General features: G+C 35.5%; 1 pseudogene; it reads right to left on the reverse strand.

Annotated features, from left to right (window-relative positions):
• Positions 1 to 14,775: 14,775 nt before the first annotated feature.
• Positions 14,776 to 15,195, reverse strand: LOC147520301 (auxin-responsive protein SAUR64 pseudogene; annotated as a pseudogene).
• Between the last annotated feature and the right edge of the window lie 2,515 nt (positions 15,196 to 17,710).

Raw genomic sequence — 17,710 nt, forward strand, 5'->3', positions numbered from 1 at the left:
ATCTCGTTATTCCATGAATATATAACATTATAGAGTTGAAAAATTATATTATAGTGCTGAAAAATTATAAATTCATAAATTTAATTGGAATATGTCATAATTATTGTGGCAAGAATTGTTATTTTGGAATCCTTAACTATGAATAAATGTCTAATTCCCACAAAGGATGGCGATCAAATCAAAAGGCTTTTAGGAAAATCGCTTTTCGGTAGAAACTATTATTTTTAGCAATTTAGTTGTTTGTCTCATATTTTTTTTTTAATTAGCTATATTGTTTAGGAAAAAATTGGAGACTCTCATGGAAACTCTAAATGAGATTTTTTTTTTTAGATTTAGCTATAGTGTTTAGGAAAAAGTTAGAGACTCTGTGAAACTCTAAATGTGATTGTTTCCTTATTTATATCATATTTTTTTTTATAATTAGTAATAAAGTTAAGAAAAAAATTAGAATCTCTCCGAAAGTGCTCCAAAAAAATAGATTGGTGAGGGTATAGCTATAATATATATCTAAAGAATTGGAATATGTCAGAATTATTGTGGTCTAATTGTGATTTTTGGAATTCTTAACTATGAATAAATGTCTAAATCCCACAAAATGGATGTCGTGATCAAATCGAAAGAGTTTTAGGAAAATCGTTATTACGGGAAACTATTGTTTTTAGCAATTTAGTTTTTGGCTCTTTTTTTTTCCTTAATTAGTTATATTGTTTAGGAAAAGTTGGAGACTCGTGAAACTCTAGATGGGGTTGTTTTTTCGTAATTAGCTATAGTGTTTAGGAAAAGTTAGAGACTCTGTGAAACTCTTTTGGGATTGTTTCTTTTATTTATATTATACTTTTTATAATTAATAATAGAGTTTAGAAAAAACTGGAGTCTTTGCGAGTGCTCCAAAAAATAGATCGGTGAAGTTATAACTATAATATATATCTAAGGATAAAGATAAATATTTGTTTCCTATTTTATCTCCTACTTTTTCTTAATTAGTCATGACACGTGGACACCCTAGAAACGCTTTCTCAATTGAAGAGGGTAGAGCTATAATATATATATAAAGAAAACTGATATTTCGAAAAATATTAGATATATGGTGTGGTATGGAGTAGTTTGGCAACTATCCCAGAAAATCACGATATATAACTATAATATTCCGTGGGGACATACTCAAAGGCGCCTATCCCATGGGGTGACGGTTGCGCCATATATGCATTCTAATATTTAGGAAGTTGTTCGAGATCTGTGGCCTAAGTATGTAATTGATCAACCAAAACCTAGCGTCGATGCCTTTTCCCGATCGTTTGGCTACAGATTATGTGGGAATTCTGCAGTTAAAGTTAAGCGTGTTTTGGTGGGAGTAATTGAAGGATGGGTAAGCTCCTGGGAAACAACTGTCTAGAGTTAAAACCAGCGCGCCTCACACTGTCGAATGTCCACAGTGACTAAGAAGGGATAATATCGACACGTAGTGAAATCGTTACAAAATGGTATCGGAGCCGAGGATGCATGGCTCTCTCCCCGAGGGGAGAATGTAATGTCCATTCGGGGATATAATAAAAGGCGTCTATCCCGAGGCGAAATGTTACTACATGTATCTGGAAAGGTGCCTAGCCCTTGGGGTGGCGGTTGTGCAATATATGCATTTTACCATTTAGGAAGTTGTTCGAGATCTGGGGCATAAGTAATTAATCCACCAAATCCTAACGCCCGTGCATTTTTCGATCCTTTAGTTCTTAATTTCAGGGAACTCCGCAATTAAAGCGTTTTTGTGGGAATAATCTAAGGGTGGGAAGTTGTTTGCTCGAGTCCCGAAAACCCACACTCATCGGATATTTGCAAAAGGGCTAAGTAGAAACATTATCGATTGTGTTAGGATGGGCGGATTGTTACACTAACTCCACATATCATAATATTTCGTTGCAAAAACAGAAAAAACAATGTTATGCTAAATTTCACCTTAAAGTTCGGGAGTTCTTGAAATATTTCGGCTGAATTCTTGTAAATTTATGCGTTTCGAGGAATTTGATGTGTTAGATATTATGGTATTAGATTTCAACATTGGCGATCTAGAAACCCTAAAAATCACAGATTTGTTGAAGCAAGTGAAGAATCCGATTTAAATAAAAACTTTCGTAAGTATTGAGTGTTAGTTTTTCGCTTTTCTTCAAAATCATGCTAAGATTTCACCTTAAATTTCGTGGAGTTCTCAAAATATTTCTCGCTGAAATTTTGTAAATTTATCGCTTTAGAGGAATTTGATGTGTTAGATATTCGGTATTAGATTTCAACATTGGCGATCTAGAAACCCTAAAAATCACAGATTTGAAGCAAGTGAAGAACCGATTTAAATAAAACTTTTCGAAAGTGTTGAGTGTTTTTCGCTTTTCTTCAAAATTAATCTTTGAGATTATGTTGGGAATTAGGTAAGAGACAATTTAAACTTTATATAGATTGTCTTGAGAAATTGAGAAGTATAAATGTGTGTTAGTTTGTTAAAATTTTACTAATGGAAAGGAAAGGAATAAAAAAAGTAAATTAACTAAAAGGGGCTCATGTAAAACAATCTAACGTGAGGTTGGAAATTGGGTGGAAAATAAAGTAATGCTGGTGAATCAAAAGTGCATTTGTTCCTTTTCTTTAGGCCTTATGGAATATAATGCCATCCGTTATTTACTCAGTAGGCCTTAGAGCAAGTCCAATGGGGGGCTATATGGGCTACTAAAAGCAAATATATATAGCACCCCAACCACAAAAATGTCATTCTAATGGGGCTGTTAAAAGGGTCTTAAATTTGGAAGGAGTCAAAAACCCAGCCAAAGTTAAGACCTTCGCTAGCAGCTGCTATAATAAGTTCGGAAGACGGACGACATAGCTTCTGCCGTCCGTGTGTTAAATTTCGACGGACGGCAGAAACTGTGCCGTCCATCCAAAAAAATAATGGATAGACGGCAGAAACTATGCCGTCTGTATCATTTAACACTCCAAAACATAAAACACGATTGGATTGGTTTTTTGATTTTTGGGTGCCAAATTTGACTGGGCAAGCTAGAAAGCCTATGTGGCATCTTTTAGCGACCCAATTTAGCAACTTCTCCATTGGACTTGCTCTTATGGAAGTTCTTGATGTATATAAAATCTAAATCTTTGTTTCAAATTTTCTTCATATATAAGTGCTACGCGCCTTACAAATTTTCTTTCATCACATCAGCCCTTCAAATAGAATGTGCATTAGAATTGAGGTGTGGTTATGCGTCTAACCAGTAATCTGAACTCTGAACAATATGGGAGCTTCACCTAGTACCATGGATTCCATCTGAAACATCGCAACTTCGAGCTTCCTATTTTCTAATATATATATAGAGAGAGAGAGAGAGAGAGAGAGAGAGAGAGAGAGAGAGAGAGAGAGAGAGAGAGAGAGAGAGAGAGAGAGAGAGAGAGAGAGAGAGAGAGAGAGAGAGCAGGTTCCATTTACCACACTTTTTATACCATAGTTTATACTACACCCCCCTACGAGAGAGAGAGCAGGTTCCGTTTATCACACTTTTTATACTATAGTTTATACTACACCCCCCTACAAAATGAGTTAAGGGCTAATAATTTGTGGATATGATTTACTAATCATAGATATCATCTACACAAAAATTCATCTTATTTGGAAATCTCTAACCTAGTTAAAAATCATTGTTAACTTTGAATTTTGTTTAACGGCTTAGATTATTCGATTTTGCAATCATCTTTTGACATAGTTAAACATTATCAAATGAGTTGAAATTTTATAGAGGTGATCTTCATGGTTAGTTGAACACATCCGCAAAAAACTAGATTATAATTTGCGTTGTAGGTGAAGTTGTGGGGCATGGTATAAACTATGGTATAAAAAGTATGGTAAACGAAACCTACTCGTATATATATATTCTAATAAGAAAGCGAACTCCCCGAAATAACCGTTTTTTGGTTCAACAGGTTAGGATTAAAAAAAAATCAGTTAATATTCTCTCTCAAATGGCTAGGGTTGAAACGACTTTTCGTCTTTCCATTTAAAATGTTTCCTTTCAAATCATCCCGGGCTCCAAAAGGCATCTTCTCTTTTGCCCTCTCTCTCTCTCTATCAGTCGATCGAATTTATGGGATTTCCAATTTCAATTCTCTTAAATAAAGAGCAGTTCCATATTTCCATCAACATAGTCGAATTCTTTTGAAACGGTATGTCTCTCTCCGACATGGCAAAGCGTTTTATCCCTTCTTTGAACTGTGTTTTGGTGGAGAAAAAATCATTCCTCCATCAATGATTGACTACTTATGGAGTCTTACTTCCTTAAAAGACTACCAAGGCAATCCTTTTTTAATGAGTTTATTATGTTCAATAGTTGTTTTATTGTTTGTTTTGTCTAAAATGTTGATGGGGGTTTGTGTAGTTTAGTCTAGTTCAATTTATAGTTTATGGGTAAAATAGTTTTTGTTGATGTTCTTATTATTTTTTCATTTACATTTTCACTCTCTGTTTTTTTTTTTTTTTTTTTTTTTTTTTTTTTTCAAATTCTTTAATTATGTTATTTTTACATTATATATAATGCTAATTAATGAATAAACATATCAGATGCCAGTAATCATTATAAGATATATCATGTTGTCAATAACTATTATTATCGCCTATCTTCTATCCTTTGCAGGTGCCGACTAGCAAAGTCGGTAAAACCTTTGGGTGATAATACCAGAAGTCTGGGGCTCGAACCCCACCAGCATCAAAGAGTTACTGATCTCATTTAAAACAGACTTACCAATCAAATAATAATAATAATAATAATAACTATTATTATCAAGTTTTGGTCGTTGTGTGAGTTTATATAATCATATTTTTTTTTTTAAAATTTAAACTTTTATTTGCTCTATGCAAATTAGATGTGTCGTCCGACAATGTATATTGATTAGCTCAGTAGGTATTGAGTAATTTTCCTTTTCATTTCATGTGCAACAATATAGTAGTACAAAGAATTGAAATGGGCATACACTTCCATTGACGTACTGTAAGAATTGAAATAGGCATACACTGATACACTCCGATCCATTGACCTACTGCAACAAAGTTACAAGGTACTTATCACTTGCTCTTTGTAAGGTATAATCTATATACACTTTCGCCATAGCACTAAGATCAGGATGATATAATGATTTCAAAAATGTCATCACTAAACTGTAATACTTCACTTCTTTGGGTTTTACTCTCTTTACTCTCTTTCTCTATGCATGTTGATCGCTAATAGTGCCTAATTCGATATGTACCACTAAGGCACTAATTGATGACTATAATGCCATATTGTTTTGCCTTTCTATTTTAATAATTCCTCCAAATGGCTAACTTAACATAGACAATGTGGCTATGCATGTAATATTTAGCAACAAAGTCTCTTAGAGGAAACTTCAAGTTTAATGCATGTACGCCATTCAATAGCCAAGCTTAAATATAACTAATTGTGTATCTTTACTTCATTCTATTTTTTCATAGTTCGTAATATATGGATGAACGTTCTGTTGAATTATAGCGGCGGTTTCCAAGGAAATTAAAGTATTCTTTTCACATTTTTAGTTAGGTACTCTGTTTTGCAATTATACATGCTATTTTGCCGTGTATGCGTAAGTGCTTGCCTTTCATCCATAAGGTATCGTAACAGTTTTTCTTCACCACGCACGACACATTTTTTTTAATGATTCATTAATGCTAACCCCTTTTTTTCCCCTTCATTTTATATTTTTCAAAAACAAAACAAAAATCCTTCATGAGTTATTCTCCGTCACAGAATGTTACAGTACTCGTTTATTTTGTCCCTTTACCAATCTTATATTAGTCACTCATAACATATATAAATATTGGCTGACACTCCACTCTCATAAGGTCAAATACCTAATATTAAGAAGGGTGTCAACCGTGACTTGCAAGAGTAATAACAAGCATCCTATTTTCAAGAAACTCTTTAACTCAACCATCCTTTTGAGTGTGTATCTTTAGTAGGAGGGTTTGGACTTTGGAATTGTGCGTTTACTAGGAGTTCTTGGAATCGAGTTATTAACTTAGACAAAGTATTGTAACGTGATATGGGTCAGTTGGCATCTAGGTGTGAATGTTGAACTATGAAATGTAGTATCCACTAAAATTTTATGTTCTTGCTACATAGATCCCGTGATGTTATTTCGTTTTTTCTAGCACTTGCTTTTGCAACAAATTGAAAAGTCCTTTTCTTCATTTAGTGAAAATATGTCATTGGCTTTGGGTATCAAGGATACAATTGTAACCCTATACCCCATATCTTAGTGAAACGACATAAACATTTTTACCTCCCTATCTAAGCTAATATGGTAATCAGTTTAATCAAATGTTGTTTTCCGTTTTAACAATCACGGCGTCAATTCTCCATTTCTTACTTCTCTTTTATTTATTTTTTTGTTTCCCTTTTTCAGGGAAGCTCACGGGAGTGCATATGCAATATAGTTTGTCTAACTTTGGGTCAACAGCATGATCTAAGATGGCACTACTTTTATTAGAGTACGGACACTAACAGAAAAACAAAAGGAATCTAGACTAATATTATGTGCTATGGATTTAGGGTTCTGGTCCCCAACTCATGCTCTCATTTAATTTTCCTATATATATTCAGGTGATAGTTTTGTTGTTTTATTTATTTTGATATGGAATTTAGGTTGTCAATTGATTAATAAACCACATCTCCTTTTGAGTATGTAACTTTCAATGTATTGATACTATTTTTGATGAATAAGAAGAAGAAGAAAAAGTTCTGTAGATTCATGAATTTTCATTTGAAAGTAGTATCATATATAAACAACAACATTTATTGCAGGTGCAACGCACGTGCAGTTTTGCTAGTATAATAAAGAGGGATCAATTAATATACTATGGTTTATACCACACCCCTTTACAAGATGAGTTAAAAACTAATATTTTGTGGATATGCTCTGCTAACTATGGATAGATACTCTACAAAAATTCGGCTCATTTGAAAACCTCTCAGAGTAAGTCTAATGGGGTGTTATATGGGCTGCTAAAAGGCCATATAACACCCCCAAACACCAAAGTGTATGTAATTCCAATAGGGCTGCTATAAGGGTCCTAAATTTGGCTGGTGTGATAAACCCAATCAAATTTGTGGCATTGTCTAGTAGCTACCATAATAAGTTGTTTGGATTCCGACGACCCGGTTCGCCCGTGTGTTAATTTGTGTATGCGATGGCGAACTGTGTCGCCTCAGACTTTACTGACATAAAAATTGAAGACATGTGTTCTTCTTTTCATATACAAATTCATTCTAATCATTCCATGCAACTCACCAATCCATTCCATTCATTAATTTCACAACTCAACAATCCACACATCCATTCAACTAAACAAAATTCATTCATTAAACAGACATAATTCAATTCATTCATTAAACATAATCTATACAAACATAAAAAATATATATAAACTAACTTCGGCTTGAGCCTTCGCTAGGTTGACTCCTCTTTGATTTACTCCCTTGTCGTGATTCTCATAGTGTCATTTCGAACAACATCCCTTCTAACTCCGCGGCTCTATCTTGTGACTTTTTCTTCTGATCTTCTCACTCTGACATCAAATAATGATAGTACTCATTGGGTTGTAGTCATAAACGAGTCACGTATCCCATGCATCATTAGTTGTGACTCAGCATATCACGTCTTAAGTGTAACCTACAAAAAAAAAATCAATAACTTTAAGAACAATCATCACTATAAACCAAATATAATTTGAGTTTTGAAATAAACCAAATACTAACCTCATCTAGAGTGTCAAAATCCGGGACAAGGTTCGGAAGATAACTTTGATCAATGTGAGGTATAGGCATGGCGACATGCATTCCCTGAGATGTAACCATGCCATAGATCCATGGGTTATCCGGATCAGAAGAAGGTGGCCTGGAGTAAAAGCCTCATAAGGACCTTGAGATGAAGAGTAGGGCTCATCGTGTGGGATATGCATAAATCACTTCTAATAGCCTTATGTCCCACAAAGTCCATGCTAGTAGCTTTGTACATGTTAGTAGGCAATATAAGACCTCATGAGACGCGATCCCAATAACTATCATAGTCACCATTCAAATCTAAATAGAGTGAAGCCTGTGGCCACAAGTCTTCATTACTTCTAAGGTAGAACCTCCACTGACTAGCTCTTCCTAATAGGCACATATTCTCTGGAGGAGGGCGTGGGATGAAAGGTGTCCCAACGATTTGGTGCTAACACCTATCACCCAGGTACCACACGATAATACCTCCAAACTCAAAGGTGACTCAAAGACATTATAAGATCATATGAACGCGTCAGACACCCATTTAATCACCTCACGTATCCACTCATCATCCACGGTATATATCCCCAACCACATCCTCAACATTTAATTGCATATAATCCACGACATATAATTTAATTGCATATACTTTGTAGTATACCATGCATGGTGTCCACTGTATCACCAATGCTGATCTAGTCTCGAGTTGATTACGGTATAAGTGAATGTTGTGGTGTCCTTGACCAGATCGGTGTTCTTTATAGTCAGTCATTTATCCATGCTCTAATCTGTGGGGACGATATCATCACGGTCCATGTTTGTTCTCGAAGTGGAGCCATTGTAGGTACATACTCATGTCACCAATACTATAATAAAAATAAATATAAAAAACAAATTTGTTATTTAATATAAAATTATAATACTAAAAATCTAAAACTTACTCGTAAAAGAGGGTGAAACCAATCATCATATTGACCATCCGCAACATTATCATTAGATCGACACGCCTGATCTAATGCGTAAATCAATGCTCCAAACATAGCACCACCCCTGTAACGCCCGTATTTAAAATATGTATTTATTTTATTTATTAATTAATTAATTAAATTATTTATTTATTTAAAAATCGATTGGATTGGATTTGGATATGTGGGCCTGTTTTCGGGCCCGAAGTTCCGTTGTTGGGCTTGGGTTTTGCACCAAGTATATAAACACATTGTTCTAGAGAATAGGGTTTTAGAGAATAAAAAATAATAAAAAATGGAGGCAGAGATAAAAAGTTGGATTCTTTGGAGGGTGGAGCGACGGTTCGAACTTCTTTAGGATTCGTGAAGTCAAGTAATACATGTGAGTAGACAGTTTTTTCTATTTCACGGAATTCAGAATTTTACTAGTATACAGACAAAATTCTACTGTCAACTGTTTCTATTCATTTTCAGTTTGTTCGGTTGTAGTTATTCGGCGATATTGTCGAATTGATTAAACTAGATAATGTTAGGGTATCTTTTGTTTAAATTATTGGACTTTTGTGTAGTTATTAAACTGTCGAAACTACTGAAGGGGTCAAAAGGATAATTTACGCTTCAAACTTACAAAACTCGTTTTACTGTTGTGCGTGGGTGGTTTTGTTTTTGTTTTGGTCGATGTCGGGAGTTTAGAGAATGGACGTCGGGATTGAAATGGGTGGTTGAACTGTCGGTGGTAGTGGGGAGTTTGGGCGTTGATTGAAACTTCAAGGACGCAAGAATGGCGGTGGCCGAACTGGTGGTTGGGCTGTTTTTTTTTGTTTGATTGGTTGTGGTGTTTTGTGGTGATGTGTTGTGATGTTGGTTAGTGGTGATTGAGTGGGTGAGGGCGGTTGAATATGGTGCTGTTGGAAGCTTGAAGGAAGCCATTAATGGCGGTCCGAAATTCCTTCCAGATCTAGTTTTGGAGAAGATGGTGGGTTTAAGAGTTGGGGTTTTAGCTTTTAGTAAAGTGGTAGGGGTTGTCGTGGGGATCAAAACCGTGGGCTTGGAATGGGTGGTCGAGTGGAGGTCGACGGTGGTCGATCCGGTGGTGGCAGTTGGAGAAGATGACGGCTTGGACTTGGGCCTGGGTCGGTTTTCAGTTCTTGGGCCCTAGCTTGTTTTGTTTGGGCCAGACTTATTTGGCTTAGTCTATGGGCCAGTTCATTTGTTGTTGGGCCCGATTCTATTTTGGTTTTGGTTGGGCCTTTTCCAATTAGATTGTTTTGTTTGGGCCCGATTTCATTAAGTTTTGGGACCAGTTTTAGTGTTAGTTGTGGGCCGAGTTCTATTTCGGTTTTGGGCCAAAACTAATTAGTTTTTGGGCCGGTTTCTAATTTTATGTGGGTTGGTCCTTATGACCCCAATTGGGTCAGGTTGAATAATAAGTTGGTGTAGACTTTCGGGGCCGGGTTTTTAAGGTTTGGGCTTGGCCAGTTGGGTTTGAACCATTACCTTGGTCATGAGCCCATGAGCCATGCACATTGCCCTTAGCCATGAACCATGGCGACGATCCTGAACCTGTTGAACATGGAAACGACAGGTTGACTTTGACAATGACAGTTTGACTTCGACCATGATGTGTTGACTTTGACCATGACGTGTTGACCGTTGACTTTGACCGTTGACTGTGGAATGTTGACTTTTTCCAGTTTTTCATATATTTAAGAATATGGACAAATATAGTAATAAAATATTGTCGAAAATTATATAATGTTGTTTGTCATTATCTAATTAAGATTTGACGTGAATAGTGTGTAAAGCATATATATATTGGGCTTTGATTGTGGACTGTGGACTGTTTAATTGTGCTACATTTTATGTTGTAAATTGTATGGACAAATCAAATGCTAAAATGCTGTGGAAGATTGTATAAATTTGGTTGTCATTATCTAATTAAGATTTGACGTTGATATTGTGACCTTATATAATATGTTAGGATATATATATATTAAATGCAAAGGTTTTGGAGACATAAATGTATAAACGCTTCATTATAGTATAGTATGAGGTAGTATAGTATATGTGGATATTTTCTCACGGGATTGTGACTTAGTGCAATAATATATTGGCACGTGACAGAATGAAAGTGGTTATGAGATATAATTAAGATATTTCTAAATATTGTGGCATAGTGCAATAAGGTATTTGACCTGCACGTGATATAGTGGAAATTTTATAAATCATAAATGTATGACACTTGAATAAACTACGTAACGAAAATTCTAGAACCTAGCTACCACAACTCATGTGATTTGCCCTGTGTGGGCGTGTGCAATTTGATTGGCCCTTCTGGCGTTTCAGTGAATCTGAATGGCCCTTCTGGCGTATGTGATATGATTGGCCCTTGTGTAGGGTGTATATATATGAGATGTTGATTGACCCATGTGTTGGGCAATAGTAGCCGAATAGTGGCTTGATTATTCCGTTCACAAATATTGGAACGAGACGCGCGATATTTTATGCCGAATAGTGGCAGTACTTACATAATGGCTTCCATGTGAGGGTTACCTGGTATGCGGCATCCCGCTCAGGGTAGTTACGCACGGAGTGGTACATTATGTAAGGGGAGGCATGTGGATGTACATGTTCGGCGTTGGGTAGCGATTGTGGTAGCCAGGGAAACTAGGTAAGACATAGATACGACGTGAATTTTAAGGACACACAAAGAAAGCCGTAAATTAATATAATTATGGTAATATGTTGGTTAATGATATATCTTTAGATAGATGATTGTATATGGCTTTGCAGAAGGGTGGGTCAAACTAATTACTTGGGCAGAGACGACCCCCTCTGTAATTGAGCATGAAATGCGGTACGTATATAATATGCTTGGTTGGTTATTTGTTTAGTTAGAACCTAAGGCGCCTCGATGGAGGAACTACATGCCTTATTTATTATGCGTATGGTATGTCGTATTAGTCGTTGAAAGTTAAGGCGTCTCGTGGAGGAACTACCTGCCTTAATTATTGTACTTAAGGATGTTGTATTAGTCGTTGAAAGTTAAGGCGCCTCGGTGGAGGAACTAACTGCCGTATAGTTTGTGCATATATTGGTATAAGTATATGTTGTATTTTAGGGCTACTCACACCAAAGATTTTATAATGCTCAACCCGATTTGCATATTTGCTTATCGGGTGTGTTCATTAAATGAACATAGTTGATAAGTCTTGACAGGTTTAGTGTTGAAGAAGATTGGTTGTCGCCAGGTTTTGCGTTAGCGTCGCATTTCAAGAAAGGCTTTGTTTTCCTTTGAGGTGATATAGATTTTCACTTGAGATAAGGTTATTTGCATTTTCATTTGTTAATTTTTGTAATAAAGAGAACTTTTGTTTAAGTTAAAATTTTTATTGGTTTTTAATTATCCGCATATTTAAACTGTTTATGGGTTTTTGGAAGTGGAGAGTGCATCACACCTCGGAGATCAAAGAGTCGGAAACAAATAATGTTTTTCCGAATTCTGTCGAAATTCGGGGTGTGACAACCCCAGTCAAACTCATGAATGTATTCTAACCAAACCACACTCTATCCAATCTAATCTCAATGAACTATCACCTGTGGGGAAGAAACAATTTGTGATTAAATAAAAATAATATAAGGCTCGCAAGTACCTCTCTTGATTTGTACCCGCAAGGCACCAACTTTCGTCACTATCTTTAGTCTTCTCAATGAACTCATTCACAAAAAAAGAAATTAAGTTTGATCCCCTTTAGACCAATGATTCGACCTGGTATTAGGCCAACGCTCCTCTGCGTAAGCAAAAGTCGAGTACCGACCTTCTCCAAACGTGACTACCTTTTCTTTTCCTACGCTCATTCCCATGAGCATAGTGACATCCATTGGAGTGATGCCTATCTTGCCTTGCAGAAAATGAAAACTGTGAGTTGTGTCCTACTACTGCTCGGTTAAAGTATATATTAGACCACGGTTGACGTTTTGATATCAACACCGAAACAATGACCCAAATGGATATTGTAAAATTTCATTTCATATGTCTGCAAACAATCTCCTTTGGCAAACATTATTTTCCACCAAGTGTTCACGGATGCTCAACAACACCGCAATTTCATCTCTCTCGCCGCCTAAACATTTATTCAAAACACTTCATTAAAATTTTTTAAAAAAAAAAAAAAAATAACGATCAAATGCTTACCATATTTACAATAACACGATGAAAGATGTGTGTTTCTAAGTTTCTAGCCAATGTAGGATATGTTAGTGGATCGATTGGGTCCGGAAATAGAATTACTAGAGGGTTTTGCAAATTATAGACTTCGTTTACCCTTATTACTCATTTTGAGTGACACCAACAATTCAATCAACAATATCTTCTAGAACTTCAATTCAAACAATACTTAAGCAAAACACACCATTTCAAACACATTCCAACATCAATGTCACTACTTCAAATATCACTATTTCAAATACATTTCAACGTCAATCTATTTAAAACCAACATCAATCCAACATTCTAACATCAATTCATTTCACAAAACACCACAAAGTTAAATAAAGAATGGAATTGAAATAAATCTCACTTCAATTTTACGACAAACAAACAATTCAACATTCTAATTTCAACACTCTTTAAATCATTAAACTAATTAAAATAACCTCACAATAAAAAAAAAACTCATAATCAATCAAAATAAACTCAATAAAATCAAATTTCAAAGTTGTAATTGATACCTTGTGAATGTATATCGGTAAAAATAGCCGAATCCAACAGAAATTGAGGTGGGAGAAAGGAGATTGAGAGATTGAGATGGAAGAGACCGAGAGAGAAGAGAGAAATAGAGAAGAGAAATAAGTTTTACGTTTTTAGTGACTGGCATATACAGACGACAGAGTTTCGGCCGTTCGTTGCAACTTAACAGCTAGACAGACGACGAGTTTTTTGATGATACAAACTGCTAAAAAACGTGATCGGAATGGTTTTTTTATTTTGGGCTGCCAAATTTGGCTAGGTAAGCTAAAACGCCTATGTGACACTTTTTAGTAGCCCAATTTAGTAGCTCCCCATTAGACTTGCTATAACTTATTTAAAAATTGTTGGAAACTTTGAATTTTTTTTAACCGCCCAGATATAATATACCTTATATGGTTTGTACCACGTCCCTTTACAAGATGAGTTAACTTAATTAAAATAAGTATGTAAGTAAAACTTCACATAGGAATTGAATACAACCCTAATTTGTGGATATAATGTACTCACAATAAAATCATCTCCACAAAATTTTCAGTTTATTTGTAAATCTCTAATATTAGCAAAAATGATTGCAAAACTCAATATTTCGGACCGTTAGATTTCTTTTTAAAGATGACAATAATTTTTATCTATGTTAGAGGTTTCCAAATAAGCTTTGAAATTTTGTGGAGATGACCTTTTAAGGTAAGTACTTCATAACCACAGAAAATTAGGTTTGAATTCATTTTGTAGATGAAGTTTTATTTACGTATTTATTTTAAGTTAACTTAAGTAACTACTTTTTAGAGAAAGACTATATATATACATACTGCTTTCTTGGTTAACTGGAGTGGACTATTCTTGATGTTTCATGTGTTGTTGCGTCGATTTTCCTGCTTTTGGTAGAAGCATTATTTATCTTTTTCATGCATGTTAGCTTTCTCTTATGCTTAGCCACCACTGTAAGTCCATTTTTATCCCACTCTGACTCTGTCAATCAGAAATGAATATAATGAATCTGAGGACCAAGTGAATTTCTTTTATATTGAACATTGATATGTTTATTTCGTTGTCACGTGGATGGTATATGGATAAAAGAAATTCATGAGCGTCGTCTTTGTCATCATTAATCTAACAATGTCACAGCTAACACGGATAAAATTATCATTTTGCACGAAATGAACTGAGAATGGCTAATTAAGACTGATATTAATGTCAAAATTGTATGGATTATGTACAGAGGTCGACAATATATGATAATTATAGGACATTTTCAGAAACCCTGGATAAGGCATTGATGATGGCTAGATTGTGCTCGAGTAAGAGATGGAGAAACTGAGCAGCGTCCACTGGCCAAAGAGATAACCAAAGCCTTCTCCATATCATCAGATACACCTCTTTGAACCAACAAAACAATGTAATCCATAAGAATCGCGTCGCAGGGCAATCTGATTGGTCCATTACTTGGTAGTCCAAACTCCTCTTCAGCCATTTGAAGAAGCTCTCTAAAAATGTTGTTGGTTAGATAGGCTAAAGGGATCATGTATCTTTTCTCGTCATAAGTGTACACAACAAAGTGGCCTTTACTTGCTACCGACTTAGAAGACTTCTCTGCATCAAAATCGACAACAGGTCTTGGTACGGAAATTCTTTTTCTCCCAATGCCTGCAATTTTCTTCCATTTCATTGCCATTGCGATGATTCTCTTAGAGTTAATCATGGTGTATTGGCGTGTGGTATTGTGCGAAATTGATTGCTTAGAAAGAGAAGAGAAATTTGATTGTTAAAGTGCTGAACGAGAAATTGTGTTTGTGTTGTAAGGAATGAGGTTCTAGCTTTGTTATATACACTTTCACGGGGAGGCACTCCATTAAGTTTGGTTCTCCGTGTTGGGTTGCATGGCATGCAAAACCATGTGATGACTTGATTGCATGGGATTATGAGGGGTCATATTTGGAGTTTATGAGGTGATTAAAGGATGAAGGTTAGTAATATAGAGTTAGAACTGAATTTTTCTGTCTGTCTGTCAGTTAGGTAATCCAACATCTCCCGTATATACTCATTTTCTTAACTCATATAGGAACGATACTCACAAGTCACAATGATAGATGAAGTCTTGAATGGATAGACAAATACTTCATCACCTATAGCGACATTTTACTGCTGCCTAAACTAAATTACAAAGTTTCATTATTCTGTTCAAACATTTTATTCATAAGCACTGCACATTCCATTATTCTGTTCTGTTCAAACCATATTTAGGCTGTTTTTTTTAAAAATGAAGATATGATCGATTTATATCAGTTTGTTTTAGATAATACCTTAATAACGAAATTGATGATAAAAGAAATGCATTGGTGGTGTGGCCAAAGGGTTTCTTCTTGCATTAGCTTGCTATCAGCTGATTTGAAGCATCAATCGTGCTCAAGAATTTAAATCTTTGAATGTTGTCGTTGGGTGGCTTTGACATGGGGCCCTATTTAGTCGCGGTCTGTGATACAGTATTCAGTAGTTCAGTCTTACTTCCTCCGGCCCTTAAAGGCTCAGACACGGGGACTTTGAGACGGTATTACCGTTTATGGAGATTCTTGATTGGTTTGGACAATCAGAAAATATTACGCTCCTCTTATTAAAATTTCACGGGGCTCAAAGCAAGTTCTGAGAGAACTGCGGGGTTCGCGAAAAATGGGCTGGGCCTATTTTATGGAGTGATTTTTTGCTCCCAGCATTGGTTCCTCCGTGCGCTCCAAGGAGATTTTGAGTCTTACACGTCTTATCTTTTCCGCAAAAAAAGGGAAGTTAAAATCCTCAAAATTTCCAATTTTACTAGTTTGTCCTTCATAAAGGAAATAAAAATAAGAAATAAAAAAAATGTAAAGTGGAATAAACCAATAAATGTGTGTATTTCTTTTTCATCTTCTTCCTGTAAAAATGTGTTAATAATAATAATATCATCTTCTTGTTAGTTTGTTCTTAATGCATCCATTGTGTTTTTCATATTTTTTTGTTTTGTTTCCTTTTCCTTTTTATTTCATTTTTAATTATTAGTTATGACTTATGAGAGACAAACTAGTAAAATTGGGAATTTTGAGGATTTTGTGCGAGATGTAACTACCTTTTTTTTTGTGGAAAAAATGAAACGTGTGTAGCTGATAATTTCCTTGGAACGCTTGGAGGAACCAACACTAGGAGCAAAAAATCACTCTACTTTATGGACATTTACCTTCTCCAGTCATGAGATTTTGACCAAACTATTCTGCTAGCTTCCAAAGTTGCATATGCATATGAATCGACTCATTGGTCGACCACTGAAGCTTGGTGACGCACCCAGCTTGATTCTCACAAGTGGATGTCTGGATGATCAGTGACATAGGGATCTAACTCAAATGCACGGAGCAGATTCTTCTGTTTTTTTGTTATCAGCGTATATATTCTACACACGTAAATCCGTAGTCCCTTTAACTTGTGCTAGTGTGTTGAACACTTGAACGTACTCCTGCGAATTCAGCATACCGTATGGCACCTAGAATTCTAGAATGGCGTTTATTTTTACTATTTATTACAACTGTCTAATTATGTGTTTTGCCGCATTTGTGTATGATAAAACTAATCTAATTTATTTGTTAAAATGGTTATTATTTATAAAAATCTCCTGTATATTTTTTGCGCTCACTCATTGATCATGACGGTTGACCGTGTTTTTTTTGTGTATATTTAAGGAATGAGACCCTAATTTCCCATCTAATAGGAAAAAAATCTTAATTGGCTAATCTAGTAAAAAGTAATACTAGTTAACCCATATATTAAAGCATAAATAATATATGTAACCAATATTTTCAACTTGGATTAACACGTAGATAATGTACGATATTAGTAGAGAGGGACTATCTATCCTTTCTCGGAATAATATAATGATGAATAATCTAATGGGAGTGAAATGGTCGAAAACTAAAAGGTATTCATATATGCATATGATGTGCTTTTTTGGATAGTGGAGACTTGAGAGGATGTGGTTTCCTCAGACATCTTAAAGAGCTCTTTAATGATATTGTCATTGTTTAAAAAATCGGTCTAGGCGGCCATGTAGGCGGTCTCTAGGCATGCATTAGGCGGTGTCCAACTGACTCGCCTATGCCCAAGTCGTTTGAAAAATCGTAGACCGACTAGGTGGGTCTAGGAGGACCGATTAGGCGGGCTAGGCAGGTCTA

The sequence above is a fragment of the Coptis chinensis genome, chromosome 2, assembly GCF_015680905.1.
Source record: "Coptis chinensis isolate HL-2020 chromosome 2, ASM1568090v1, whole genome shotgun sequence".
Lineage (NCBI taxonomy): Eukaryota > Viridiplantae > Streptophyta > Magnoliopsida > Ranunculales > Ranunculaceae > Coptis > Coptis chinensis.